This window comes from Labrus mixtus, chromosome 18, assembly GCF_963584025.1.
Source record: "Labrus mixtus chromosome 18, fLabMix1.1, whole genome shotgun sequence".
Classification (NCBI taxonomy): Eukaryota; Metazoa; Chordata; class Actinopteri; order Labriformes; family Labridae; genus Labrus; species Labrus mixtus.
The window spans coordinates 22,826,893-22,841,700 of record NC_083629.1 but is presented as its reverse complement, the minus strand read 5'-3'; positions in this window follow the sequence as shown (position 1 = coordinate 22,841,700).

Here is a 14,808-nt window from a genome sequence, read left to right as displayed (position 1 = left end):
GTCTCTGTCTCTCTCTGTCTCTGTCTCTCTCTGTCTCTGTCTCTCTCTGTCTCTCTCTCTCTGTCTCTCTCTCTGTCTCTCTCTCTGTCTCTCTCTCTCTCTCTCTCTCTGTCTCTGTCTCTCTCTGTCTCTCTCTCTCTGTCTCTCTCTCTCTCTCTGTCTCTCTCTCTCTCTCTCTCTCTGTCTCTCTCTGTCTGTCTCTGTCTCTCTGTCTCTCTCTCTGTCTCTCTCTGTCTCTCTCTGTCTGTCTCTGTCTCTCTGTCTCTCTCTCTGTCTCTCTCTGTCTCTCTCTGTCTGTCTCTGTCTCTCTGTCTCTCTCTCTGTCTCTCTCTCTCTCTCTCTGTCTCTCTCTCTCTCTCTCTCTCTGTCTCTCTCTGTCTGTCTCTGTCTCTCTGTCTCTCTCTCTCTGTCTCTCTCTGTCTGTCTCTGTCTCTCTGTCTCTCTCTCTGTCTCTCTCTGTCTGTCTCTGTCTCTCTGTCTCTCTCTCTCTGTCTCTCTCTGTCTGTCTCTGTCTCTCTGTCTCTCTCTCTCCTCTCATGTATTATTTCCTCTCCGTCCTCCCTCTGACAGCTGCAGTTTAGCCGCTGTGCTAGCTTCTCCCTGGAGGCTGTGTGTGTGTGTTTCTATGTGTGTGTGTTTCTGTGTGTGTGTGTGTTTCTGTGTGTGTGTGTGTGTTTCTGTTTGTGTGTGTTTCTGTGTGTGTGTGTGTGTTTCTGTTTGTGTGTGTTTCTGTGTGTGTGTGTGTTTCTGTGTGTGTGTGTGTTTCTGTGTGTGTGTGTGTTTCTGTTTGTGTGTTTGTTGGTCAAAGGCACCTTCTCTGAGTAAACCCACCTCCCTCACACGGGTCTGTACGTCTAGAATTGTGACGACCCGTCATCGACAAACTGCATCCCTCCCTACCCTCAAACGAGAGAGAGAGAGAGAGAGAGAGAGAGAGAGAGAGAGAGAGAGAGAGAGAGAGAGAGAGAGAGAGAGAGAGAGAGAGAGAGAGAGAGAGAGAGAGAGAGAGAGAGAGAGAGAGAGAGAGAGAGAGAGAGAGAGAGAGAGAGAGAGAGAGAGAGAGAGAGAGACAGAGACAGAGACAGAGAGTTACTTTTTAACAACTCTCATTTTTGATGTTCTTATTTTTCGACGGCCTGACAGCGCTGCATCGGGCCTTAATGCTTTCTTCTTCTGTTGTTATGTAACAGCAGCTCACAAACCACTTTCAGAATGTCTACAGCATCAGATCATCTCTGGTACTGCAGTACAGGACGATGACTTTAAAAACAATAGATCATACATTTATATTTATTTTTGTTACATTTTTGGGCGTTTTTTGCCTTTATTGGACGAATTTGAACCCACGGCCGCTGTGACGAGGAGAACAGCCTCTGTACATGGGGCGTGCATCATGATTGCTAACGGCTATCTGGCGCCCTGATTATGTATTGTATTATGTATGTAAAATGTAAGACTACTCAAATATTCAAAAAACCCTGAATCTAGTAACGACATGCCTTACCTGTACCTGTACCTGTACCTGTACCTGTACCTGTACCCCGGATCTTTAACTTTAACCAGATTTTAGTCTTACATCTAAAATCCAAATCTCAAACCTCAAACATTCCTGGAAGAAGCGAGGACCGTTTAAGTGTCCCCGTTTCCCAAAACTGTCACTTTACCTTTGATGAAGTTTCACCCCCGGTCTAAAAATATCTTCACTTTTCAAAATGATCCCCACTTTTTGGCACTCCCAAACAATGTCCTTGCAGTCTATAACTGTCCCGTGTCTCAAGGTCTAAAACTGAAACTGGTCCTCACAAAGACAGAAGTGCAGGAATTCACACAAACACACACTTCTCTTTTCCCAGGCCTGGACCGGGCTGCCTCTTTACGTGCCAGAGCCATTTTCCTAATAATCCCACCCTGCTTGCCCTCAAACTCCCCCCCCCCCCCTCCTCTCTGTCCTCCCTCTCCGCACTGCGTTTTCCTGCATCAGCATATCAAACTCACCCGCCCCGATCCGCATCCCTCACCAAACTACCCGCCCCCCCCGCCCCCGCCTCCCCTCCTTCCTGGTTGCCGTCCTCACCCCAATTATTTCCCGGGACCTTAGCTTAGAGGGAATCTTTCAACCTCTCTTTGTAGTCGAGCGCCTCGCTAAGCGTCCTCCTGCTGCAGGCGACGCCATCCATTCAGCATGTGTAATAAATATATGTAGGTATTTATGTCGCCCTCTGTGCAGTCGTCGGGATGGATGCTCCTGACGGGAAGCTCCCGAGGTGAAGGAGGACTGAAGTGTTACCTTCTTATAACTGACGGTCCGGTGGGAACTCCTGAAGGACAGAACAGCCAGCAGAGATCAAATAAAACGCACTGAAGATTACCTTAACGCTGAAACTTTTTCTCGTCATCGTCCCTCTCTCCGTCTACCGTTTCCTAGTTAGCATCTTTCTCCTTTAATTCTTCAACTGAAGTCTCAATCAAGCCCTCGTTCCAATATGCAAACAGATACCGAAGGAGTCTCCTGTCCGTACTGCGAGTTCATCTCATCTGTGTTTCTGCACGTTTTCTGGAAGCTTACAGATGTGGACCAAACGTTGCAATACCATCAGAGATCATGGGGGCGTTTTTGAGCAAAGCAGTCGGACCATGAAACACCGAAAAGAAGATTATCTTAAAAAATTGTGGAACTTTCTGAGGGAAGGCTATGCGAGTAGTTTAGTATCTATAAACATGTTTATGAGGTGACCTCGCCCGGTACAGGGACAGACAACTTCAACAGATTATCTGGGCAGAGATCAGATGAGAACTGAACGTCAGTTGGATGGTAGGAGGTGTGGGAGTTAATGAGAAGTGACTGTTATATCGTTTAAATTTCATACACAAATGAAGCATAAATGAGCTTTAAGAATACATCCACACAAACCTGAATAACTCATTAAATGTCTCCTCTACTTTCTACCTCGAGTGCTTGTCATAACTATTTTGCAATGCTTGATCATGATATGACAAGCCACCTACTTTAAAGCATGCTAAAGTCTATATTAGTTACATTCAGGTAATGAAATAAGCACCTGCCATCTGCCAATTACAGTGTACATATTGGCTGTGACAGGTACAAATTTCAGGTAACCAGCAAACATGGAACTTTTCTTTTCTGATTCTGTATTAAATTGTATATTTCCAAGCAGCTTCCACATGTCTGAAGGTTATGCACCATTCAGCGCTGACATCATGACCGCTAACAGGTGGAGTGAATAACACTGATTTTCTTGATGCGATGGCAGCTGTCAGTGGGAGATATGGTGGGGAGCAAGTGAACATTTAGTCCTCAAAGCTGATGTGTCAGTAGCAGGAAAAATGGGCAATGGAGAGGAGGTGAGCGACTCTGACGAGGGCGGCAGAGCTTCTCCAACACTGCAGCTCACGTTGGGTGTACCTACCAAAAGTGGTCCAATGGAGGAAAACAGGTTAACCCAGGGACAAGTTCATGGGCCCCCAAGGCTCATCGATGCACGTCATGAGCTGAGGCTGCTCCTTAGCCCCCAACTTAATGCTGTTTATGATTAAATGGTGTCAGAACAAACAGTACCCCAATGGCTCAGGGATGTTTTGGAGGCGTATTGAGGAAGTACCCAATATTGGGCTGGTGGTCATAAATTCAAGATTCAAAAATCTTTATTGTCTATCACACTGTGACAGAAAATGACCTTTTGTTGAGGCTCATTAACATTCACACTAACACTCACATTAGGTCATAAATAGCTAAAGGTACCCTAAAGGTAAAAACACACATGCACAGCATTTAAAAAAACATTGCTTATCTAGCCTTGTTTAAAATGCAGATTGCAGTGGGAATAAAAGAGATTCTGTGAGTTTCATTTTTCGCCAGTGGTAAAACGAGTGCCTGAGGGGAGCAGCTGAAACGAGTGGTGAAGGGGGGTGTGAGGGGTCCTGAGTGATGCAGACTGGCTTTCCTTTCTGCTGCTCGCATGTAGAGTTCTGACAGTTGGATCTTGGATGATTTTTGTTGCATGTTTAATGATACCAGAAAGTTTTTTCTCGCATTTTTCGGTGAGAAAGTCGTACCAGGATTTAATGTTAAATGTGAGGACTGATTCAGTGAGTGACCCGTGTACTGCTGTTAAAAATGTAGCTGATTACACCAATCCAATCCATTTTCTGCTGTCATGACTTTTTGACTGACAGGTGGGCGGGTTTTAGCCGTTTGTCTGGTTACTAAAGACCTGCCTCAGCTCCAGCTCTACCCGTTACTTAGATTGACTGAAAGTTAGGCAGAGATAGCATTTTCAAAATCGCAACCACCATGGTTTGGCGACCAATGGGTGACGGAGACTATGTCCATTTTTTATACAGTCTATATTAATAATAAAGAATGTCAATGGGCTCAGATGTTTCTGTATTTACTGAGAGTCACAGTGAGTTAATGCGGACTTAGAGGAGAAAAGTGACAGTTTGATGATTCTGTGTGATAATATGTCAGCTTGGCAGAAAAGGTCACCACCACAGTGCTTACATAATGTGGAACTGGTTTTTGCCTCAGCAGACAATGTTTGCATCTTCTCAGAAATGCTGTTGGGAAAAAGCCACTGAAACCCTCCTCTGTTAGCTGAGTGCTACATAGAGAGAGAGAGAGAGAGAGAGAGATGAGATGAGCCAAATCAGTCTGAACGGCAGAGAAAATGAAGAAATTAGTCTTGGCTGTGGAGCCGTCCGGCCTCTTGGCTCCACAGCCGAAGCAGAATCTGCCGCCACGCAGCGCCGAGCTCCTGTCGTCCCCCGGTTCACAAACATAAATCCCGGACGTTTTTTGGCTCGGTGCGTGACTCAGTAAACACACAGAGGGCGAGCGGGAGGCTCCAAATTGTTTCTCTGCGGCTACGGATGAGTTTGCGCTCGGCTCTGTTTTGATGTATGGTCCCATCTCTGTAATTGAATTCATTAAGGAATAAGTGAACCCCCATCTGTGGAGACAACTCCCATGACAGCCATAACACACACACACACACACACACACACACACACACACACAGAGTCCTTCACACACACACACACACACACACACACAGAGTCCTTCACATACACATATGTAGAGCTGACACAAGAACACATTTGCATTTTCAGACTACGTGTTAATCTTTCCCACTCACAGATGTTCTGAAACATGTATGCGCTCAAACACACACACACACACACACACACGCGCACACACACACACAGTCAGACACATCGAAGCAGTCTGAACATGTTTCTAAGAAGATGAGTTAACCAAGACCAAAACACCGAGCAGCAAATTCAGTAAGATCTAATGTGTGCGCCTATTAAACATGGATTTGGTAATTTGCAGTCAAAAGGACAAAAATAGAGAAAGCAGACATGCAGGTTATATAAAGACTTGTTTATCTGTTAGGGCTGGTTTGATCACTCATTCATTCAACCTTTATTTATACTCTAAAGATCACTGAGGTGCAACCCTCATTTACAACGACATCGAGTCATTACAGAATTCATTAAAAGACAGACAACAAATCATTCAAAGAACCAGAAGACATAAAATACAAGACTGATTCAATCAACAAACTTGGGTTTTCTAAGAAGCTAAGACAATAAGTAAGTACTAAGTGTAGGAAGAAAAAGTCTAAAATGTACTTAAATAATTAAGCAAGCACAAAAATGTAATAAATAAACACACTTATAAGTTACAAACAGAGGTTTAAGATTAGGTTTCTAAAATGCCCGAAAGATAGAAGAAGATGCTGTTTGTTGTTCCAAGAGTCCGGTGCAGAATAAGAAAAATCTGATTCAGATTTTCCCAGTTCCGATCTGACTCGAGGAACATTAATGAACGGGCAGCATGACTGTTCCTCCAACTAAATGATTGCCGTCGCTCAGACTACGTCCATGATTTATAAAGTCGATGATCTCAAGTCCTAATTTGTGAACTTCAAATCTAACAGAAGTCCAAGTCTCAGGTCTCAGGTCCCCTGCGGTTTTCAGTGGTATCATGTAGCAGATCAAGACCTTTCTTGAATCCACTTCCATCATCAGGACATACTCATCTATGTATCAGAAAACTAAATCAAATAAACATCAAATAAACAAATAAAATCTATCAAGGAGTTAAGTATTTTGGAGCAAACAGCAGTGAGGCCCCCGGCCCCCCTTAAACCCAAACACTTTCTGAAAGTACGATAATGAGCCAAAGCATATTTGTTCAGACACTTTGTCAAATATTTCTGCGTGTTTGCTGATTCTCTGCATATCCATCCAAGTCAATCATCCAAGACAAATTCTGTTGCAGTATTTGGACCAGAAGCAACTTTACAATATGTGGACTGAGCGAGCCGATACTGAGCCACGATTGGTCCAAACTGGCTGCCTACTCAGAAGAGCATCTTGCAACCCTTGCTCCTACTCCAGATTTAAGAGTCAGTCGTTTTTTTCTTTAAAAAAAAATAAAATCTAGTAGACTTATGCAAAAGTTATGTCGCTCTATCAACACTTCTGTGCTTCCATGTGTGTGTGTGTGTGTGTGGGGGGGGGGGGGGGGGGGGGTTGATTGTGTCTGAAGAGACCCCGTCCTCTGACTGGCTGACTCTTGACATTTCTGGGTGGGGGAGTGGAAGAGTTTCCTCCAGACGGTGACAGCACACGGGTGAGTTTTGGAGTGGAAACGATTCAGCGATTGGACACCATTCGACCAGGTGAATCTTGCGGACGTTGACATGGCAACAAAGAAGAGAAAATATAATCACAGTGAGGCAAAACGCCAGGCGGATAAAGCTTGCTCTAGAAAAACAAGCATGAGCCTTGGGTTGACTTTTACCCCTGCAGTTGGTCCTCTTTCTGTTGGACAGGCAGTTTCCTGCAGTGAGTGTGCCGATGGTGACGAGGAGTCCAGGAGGAGGGGATTCTGCAAAAAGACATTTCTACTTACTCTGCATTTAAATAAAGGACTTGTATTTTTTAACTTTTGAGTAACTTTGAAACTTTGTAAATCAAAATTACTGACTTTCAAGCCGCAACCAGACTTAAGACTTAATCCATGCATACTGTCGGTACTTGTCTGACTTTTTTTCTGAGAGTTTCATTTTTTTGGAAGGAAATAAGTTCCCCTTCATACCAGTGTTCATTTTGAAATTATACAGTGGGGGTATTTTCAGGTTATGAATACCCAGGAGCAATGAAACACCTGGCACATAAATGTCCTTTTAAGTGCTTATTGCAGGTAAGAAAAAGAAAGAAAAAAAAAAAAGAAGACCACAGCTTTGAGTGTTTTTGCTTGTTTGCCAGCAGGGAGATGTTACTCTGCAGCTTCAATAAAATCCCCTGCTGGTCTAACCCACTCTCACAAACACACACACACATGCACACACACACACACATGCACACACACACTGCTCCCCTGAGGGAGATCCAGCAGGTTCAGTGCACATTTCCATGATAGGAGTTGAAATGACAGCCGTGGGGACGCAAACGGCCTCTGTTTGCAGGGAAACATCAATCAGGAACAATAGCTGCCTCCCAGGTGGCAGTGACCTCAGGTGACCCCCACAGCTCTTACACACTTCCTCCTGAATACTTCCTTTGTGTGGATTCGCACTGAAAGCATGACTGCTTGTCTCAGACACAGACTTAGCTCCGGGTTTTGTATTTGTTTGTTTTATCTGCAAGGCCAGATTTAGTCCATGCTCTGGCATACTGACACTGACCAAAGATGCCACTCGATTTAGGCTGGACAGAAGTCCAACAGCAGAACAATTACTTCCAGCCACAAGCCGAATGTTGGGAAATTCTCTCAGTGACTGTGACACATGATCAAACAGACCCCATCTTTTATTTTTAAGTTTAAAGCAGCAAAAGCTCTTCTCGAATCAAGTTTCAAGACACTCTCTATGGAGAAAGTACTGGAGGTTAGAGAAATAATGTAATGACGTATCATGAATCTAAAATTACTTGAAACTCTGAGACTTAAGTGTCTTCTTATAGCTTATTTTTACTGCAACAAACATTAAGAAAGAAGTGAGGAAAAAAGAACGATCACAAAGTTGTCCATCTTTGGTGTAATTTTTAAAAGAGGTACAGAATGAGCATGCACTGATCTACCTCTGGCCAGATGTTCAAATCTTTAGGGGCCTTCATGGGAAAGAAACTACAGAACAGGCCTGAATGATATGAGAAAGATATGCAATGTGAGATAACATAGTTCAACATTACGATGACGATATGAATTGTGATAAATAATAAATAGAGTGCACATTACTATAAAGAAAAGTTTTGATGTATCTGCTGTTCTTCATGATTTACACGTGCTTGCAACATGTTCCTCCTGAATCCAAAATAAATATTTTTTTTCCATGAATGTGTTGACAATTCTACCTGATCGTAACCTTTAACTTCATGGTTTGCTTTAGTGATTTTTAATTTTCTATTTCAATATTTATTTTTCCATTTGCCTTGACGCTTTTGACATCTTGTGTAAAGTGTGCTGTACTAATAAACTTGCCTTGCCACCTGTTTATAGGTGTCCTTCTTCTATTGACAGATCTATCTTTTTGATAAAGTAATGATTGAATGATGTGATAGTTTTTCACTGTGGCGCAGTCATACATGGTGAAAAGGTTAATTGACACCCTAAACATGCTTTTTATTATTCTTAAAAAACATCACCAAGACCAACCTGTGTCACCAAATGTATTTTCTAGTTAAATGTCATTTGAATTGGCCCCCTGGTTGCCTTTTGTGTAAGACGCCTGACCACACAACCATGAGTTATATCCTTGTTCGATTAAAACTGGTCTTTTAAAATGCGCCTAATGTAAACATGTTAGTACAGCTCAAATGGAAATAAATCAAATTTCTCAAAGTAGAACCAAAACATCTACTGAGGTTGGAGATTTCATGTGTACACCTCAAATCGGACCCAAACTGGACTAGTTGTTCTGCGCTTGCTCCACAGTCCCTGCACCAGGCTTTGACCCCTGAAGTGGAATAGCAACCGTCTGCATTCGCATTATCACCATAATCTAGAGGGATACTGTGCATCCCATTTGAACCAAACTCAAAGGGGATGTCATGCATGAAATGTGCAGAGCTGTAAAAGTTGTCCATGTTTTCATCGTTTGACATACAATCACTTCACTGTCTGCTTGGTCAGCCAGAAAAAGGTCCAATAGTCGGAGCTGAAAGGGGGCATATGGCCACCTACTATAGCGAGGTTGGACATTTACCGTCAATAAATCGATGCTCCCTCGCAGCATGTATACTGGGACAAGGACTGGTTTCCAATGAAATGGCTTAATCCAGCTGTAACTGTGCATGTAAACATACCGAGTGAGTTTATAGTGCTGTCAATTCTGAGTGTGCCAGATTGTGAGCAGTCTGTTGTCCAAACCTTTTTTCACTATTTACATCCCAGTTGGCCTGTGAGGCAACATGTGAACAGTGTAGTGCGTTTTTATTCCTCTCACACGCTGTTTTATGGCAAAGTAGAGGTCTATAAACGGAGAACGAGAACATTACTGTCGATCAGGAGTAGATCTGCAGCAGGGAGAAGGGAATCACGTTTTTTTTTTGAATAGGCAGCATGAGAGAGTCGATTTGATTTTTTGGATTTTCTAGTGAGAAAGCATTGAAGTTTGATGAGTTGTGCATCATGTGGCTATACATCTGTCTTCATGAAGGTCTTATTTTGTTGTTATTGTCTAAACAAGGAAAACCTGCAGGAGTTTGATGTTTCCTCATAAAGGAAAATTAACAGCTCTGTTGCTGCATCACATCGGGAGAAAAGGAAGCTAAGAGAGGATAAGGATGTTTCGATTTGGAAAAGGTGTAAAAACAGAGATTAGCACAGACTCAGACAGAGTTTAATCTCCTAATCCCTGTCCTCGTCTGGATCTCTGCAAGACAATGACGGGGGATTTGGGGAGTAGCTTCACCTGGTGTGCCGTGAGGAAAGCCAGACACAGCGCAGATAACCATCTCTTCCTCTGCTGACAGGATGTCACATCCATCCCCAGGAAGTTCTGGGATCAGCGCTGGTCAAATTGCGTTTCTTAGCGTGCCTGCTGATGTTAGCAGGAACGGTGACATCCTCAGGAAGTCTTGAAAAACACTTGGTCTTTGACGTCCTGTAGAGGAGAGAGGGGGACAACAATCAAGGGGGAGAAAATGAGAAGTTTCAAAAGGAAAGGAAGTGAACATTTCACCTCCTAATTGTTCAAACGCACTGTGTGTGAACTTCACAGTCTGCAGAGAAATCCCTCTCTGGTCTCAAATCTAACACCCGAAGGGCTTCATACAAGACGCGCTCACATCTGCAAACACAAGTGCAAAAAAAACAACATTATTATACAATACAAAGACTGTTTTTCAAGATATTTTGGTGGAATCATCTCACTGCACTTGCATCTAATTTAAGATAAGACTACTTTACATTATTTATATCTCTGAGAAATTCTCATGAAAAAGGAATAAGATAAGAGAGGAGAGAGCACTTAACTGATTCCAGGGGAGAAAGTACAAAGTGTTACAGCAGCAGAAGAAACCGACCAAAGAGTGTGGGTTAGTAATCTGGGAACAGTCACCACTTTGAAACTTTTTTGGAAAAGTCTTTGAGATAGAATAATCGGTTTTATTGCGTACATTAATTGCTTGACAAACTTAAGTTTTATGACAGTGTTTAATGAAATGTTTGATACACTCAGAGCCAGTAAAGGTGAAGCAGCATGCTGAGCACCGTATTACATGTCTGATGAATTTCCTGCTGTCACAGTATTTGTTGTCAATGGCAGAAGAGAAACTCATCCGTTGGTGCAGCAGCCTATAGATGTCCCATAGGCGCCAACTTTTCAACCATTTCTTGTTTTAATACCAAAAGTTGTAAGCAATCTGTAGTTTATGTTTCACAAATATACTGGCACACATTGCTGTTGTATTTGTGTAATATAGACAGTTTTACCTCCTTTACCCTCTGCCTGTTTGCAAGAGAAATAAACATAACGTTTTTTATTTTTTTAAGATTAATTTTTGGGCTTTTTGTGCATTTAATGTAGAGATAGGACAGTGGATAGAGCTGGAAATCAGGGAGAGAGAGAGAGTAGGGAATGACATGCGGGAAAGGAGCCACAGGCTGGATTTGAACTTGGGCTGCGCGCTTTGAGGACTATAGCCACCAGCGCCCCAGAAACATAACTTTTGAATCTGTTTGCAAGAGAAAGAAACAACTTTGGCATCTTAATGCGACGCCAAAAGGAGAATTGTGAAACATCAGGTATCTGCAGACCTGTGGATTTGAATTAACACTTTTATTCATCCTAAAGATCATTACATTAAGGGATATTGTATCGTTTTAAAAACACTCGATATCGATGATATAGTGTTGACAGTTTGGACAACCGTACCAGTCAGAGTTGATATGAGAGCTGGATCAATTTCCAACTTGTAAAAAAAACGGTGCTGGTGAGATGAGCTCTGACATTGAAGTCGTGAAGGAGCTCCTGCAGGAGACACAGGACCTTAAACATTATTTATAAAAGTATTAGATTTAATTTAACGCTGACTAAAATACGTTATGGTATGAAGAAATAAGAGCGTAGCCGAGTAAGCAGTAAAGTTTTGCAGCTCTGTAGATGTCATGATTTCTGATTTTCTGGACACTTCAAAGAACTCCTGTTCATTTTATAGCTTTTAAAAAAAAAATACAGGTAACAAAACGATCCCGCCTTAAGTTTATAATAAAGTAAAAAGACGGTATCCATACTTCATATTTTTCTGAACGCTACCTCAACTTCATGTATCAGTGCTGTGAAAGAAAATCCCAAAATATACTGAATCAAATCCAGACGATATCCAGATTCATCCCTTACTTAAGCTTATTGTTTCATGCTATACACGACACACACACACACACACACACACACACACACACACACACACACGCACACACACACACACTGTGTTGGCTGAACAATCAGCAGGAGACAAACGGTGAATAAAGTCTGGGGTTTATGTGCGAGTGGAGGGGGTCGAATGAGTTTTGTTTTCACGCTGTAATGAAGGAAGATCTTCAACAGAGCCCTTTAAAGCCTTCCCTCCAAATATGCATGAGATGAATATTTCATGTTTCACCAGGAGGGCGGGCAAGGGGGACAGAGGGCTTTGTGCAGCTGCAAATGGCTAAATGAGCTTTTCTTCTTCTTCTTCTTCTTCTTCTTCTTCTTCTTCTTTCTCTTTAACACTTCCGCACCTCCTGCTGAGGGACACAAGCCTTCTTGATAGAGCTGTCACTTTTCTGGCAGCTCCTTGTCAAATCACCCTGCCATGCTCTACTTAGCAGCTAGAAAGAGTCTGCAGAGGTCAAAGGTCAGTGACAGTCATTTTCTGCCGTGCATTATCTTTGCCGTTTTTGTCCCTGGATGCCGCCTGTAGTACATTGAAGAGAGACGCAGGAAAAAAGGAATAAATGTTGAAATTGGTTGAAATATTTTGATAAGTCAAAGTACATCATTGCGAGACAAAAAGGCGATCCTTTGGAGAAAAGCCAGCAGGCAGTTTTAATTTCCCTGTTGCAGTTGCACGTCGAGGTCCAGGGTCGATTTAATGTGCCGTTTTTTTCTGTAAGCTCCAGCGAGGAAACATAAATCTGTGGAAGCTCAGTCGTTTTCTGTGAAGCAAAAAAAACAACCAAAAACCAGGTGTTCATTTGGAGAAAATATAGATTTATTTTTGATTAAAAAATATTAAAGACCAAGAGAGAGAGGGGGGAGAGATAGAGAGAGAGAGGGGGATAAGTAAAAAGCAGACCCAGAGACCACTTTGCCGCTGTGATAATCTGATTCATGGCCGGTGCAGAAGACTTGAATATCAAACATACCGGAGAGGAAGGAGGGAGATGCTCTGAGCATCCAAATAGTCGGCTCAGTGTCGGGCACTAACGTGTGTCCTGGGCGACTTCAAGTGGGGAGAAAAATGCATGAAATCAGAAACCATGAATGCTTTACATGTTTACCCGGTAGATAAGGTCGTCATGACACCAGAATTTAAAACTAAAATCTGACAATGTCGACACCACAGCAACAGAAATGGAAGTCCTGGGCACCAAATATTGAGCAGTTTCTTGTTTGGATGCCAAAAGTTGTAAGCAAATCTTCTGTTTATATTGCACACAAGCATTGGCAAACATTTCTATTGTGTTTGTGCAATTCAGACTTCTACTCTCCGACTGTTTGTAGAGAAATAAATCTCACTTTTGCATCTTTTTTTTGTTGCAGAACTGTGGATTTAAATGAATATTTTTTTAGGGCTGAGTTGATTATGATTATCCGGTCAATGATTGTCCTCCAGATAAACGTGGTTTGTGACGCATGTGGAGCGCCCGCTGTCCCAGTCTGCGAATATATGAATTCACAGACCGGGACAAGAAAATGACGCCATCGCAGTATCAACATGAATGTACAAAGACGTGATGACGGCAGAAACGCAGTCTGAAAAGGACGAGATAGTTGATCCAGTTAAGAAGACAGCATGTAGCTGAAGACACTTCCCCCCCCCTCTTACTTCTTCTGCAAGAGATGTGAACCTTAAATGAACTGGGAAAAAAAGCCAACACACACACACACACACACACAAACCAGAGTACCCATAATTCCACGGGAGCAGGCGGGTGGCAGTGTGCAGAGGAGGCAGGCTCGACCCAGATGTCCCGAAGTGCCATTTACCAGACGATAGCGCTGACAGACGGCCCACATGCTACGGCTAATTCTAAGCCATTAGTCTCCCACACGGCCACGCAGGACGACGAGCTCATCTGGCACCCGGCGCTGTTTTATTTACGGAGCGTCGTAGCCAGTCAATTTTTCTTCAGAGCAACACTGAGACGCCATCTGGACGATCGTCTTTTACCACCAATAAACATCCACTTTACACTCGCCGTACTTTGTATACGGTCGTTTCAAGCAACTTGTGAGTGTCGATGACGTTGGAAACTTCCCTGAGCCTATTGTCCCTTCCAATAGAGACCATGACAGTTATTAGATGTGACCGAAAACAATGGAAAATATACGCTGACGCCATTTTCATATCTGCACTCTGGATAAGTTCAGGCAGGCTGAAATCTTCATGAGTTGCTTTTTCACACATGCACATCCAAGAAGGACGCTATCCCCTGTTGGGTGTGAGGGGGGAGGGGAGAGGGGGTGGTCTCAGGAGGCAGTACAAGACGTAGAAGGATGGATATGGAAGTGGTGGATGCTGCCAGGGTTCTTTGATGCCATCTCGACTCTCTACGGTCAAGGATTCAATGAATGTAGCTCAGCTTGTTTTTAAGAGGACATGAACTCAAGGTGTCTTGTTGCCAAGTCCGTTGCCTTGTTGACTTGTTTCCTTGTTAGGGGCTGCTGTGGTTCAGTGGTAGAGTGGGTCGTTACTCAACTGGAAGGCCAGGAGTTCGATCCCCAGCGCCTGCTGCAGCCACATGTGCAATGTGTCCTTTGGCCAAGACACTTAACCCCAAGATGCTCCCGCTGCTTTGTCGGCGGCGTATGAATGGGAGTAGTTACTTCTGATGGTCTTTACACAGCAGCCTCTGCCGTCAGTGTGTGAATGTGTAGGTGTGACCTGCGGTGTAAAAAGCGCTTTGAGTAGTCAGAAGACGCTCCAGTCCAGTTGCCATTTCACTTGTTACTTGAAACAGTTGAAAACGATGGTGACGGGACTTGAAACAGTAAGAAAGTTGTTGGTCATGAATGTTTTAACGTCCAATAGGTAAGCACGCTAAACAGTCAAATGATACTCGACTTATGA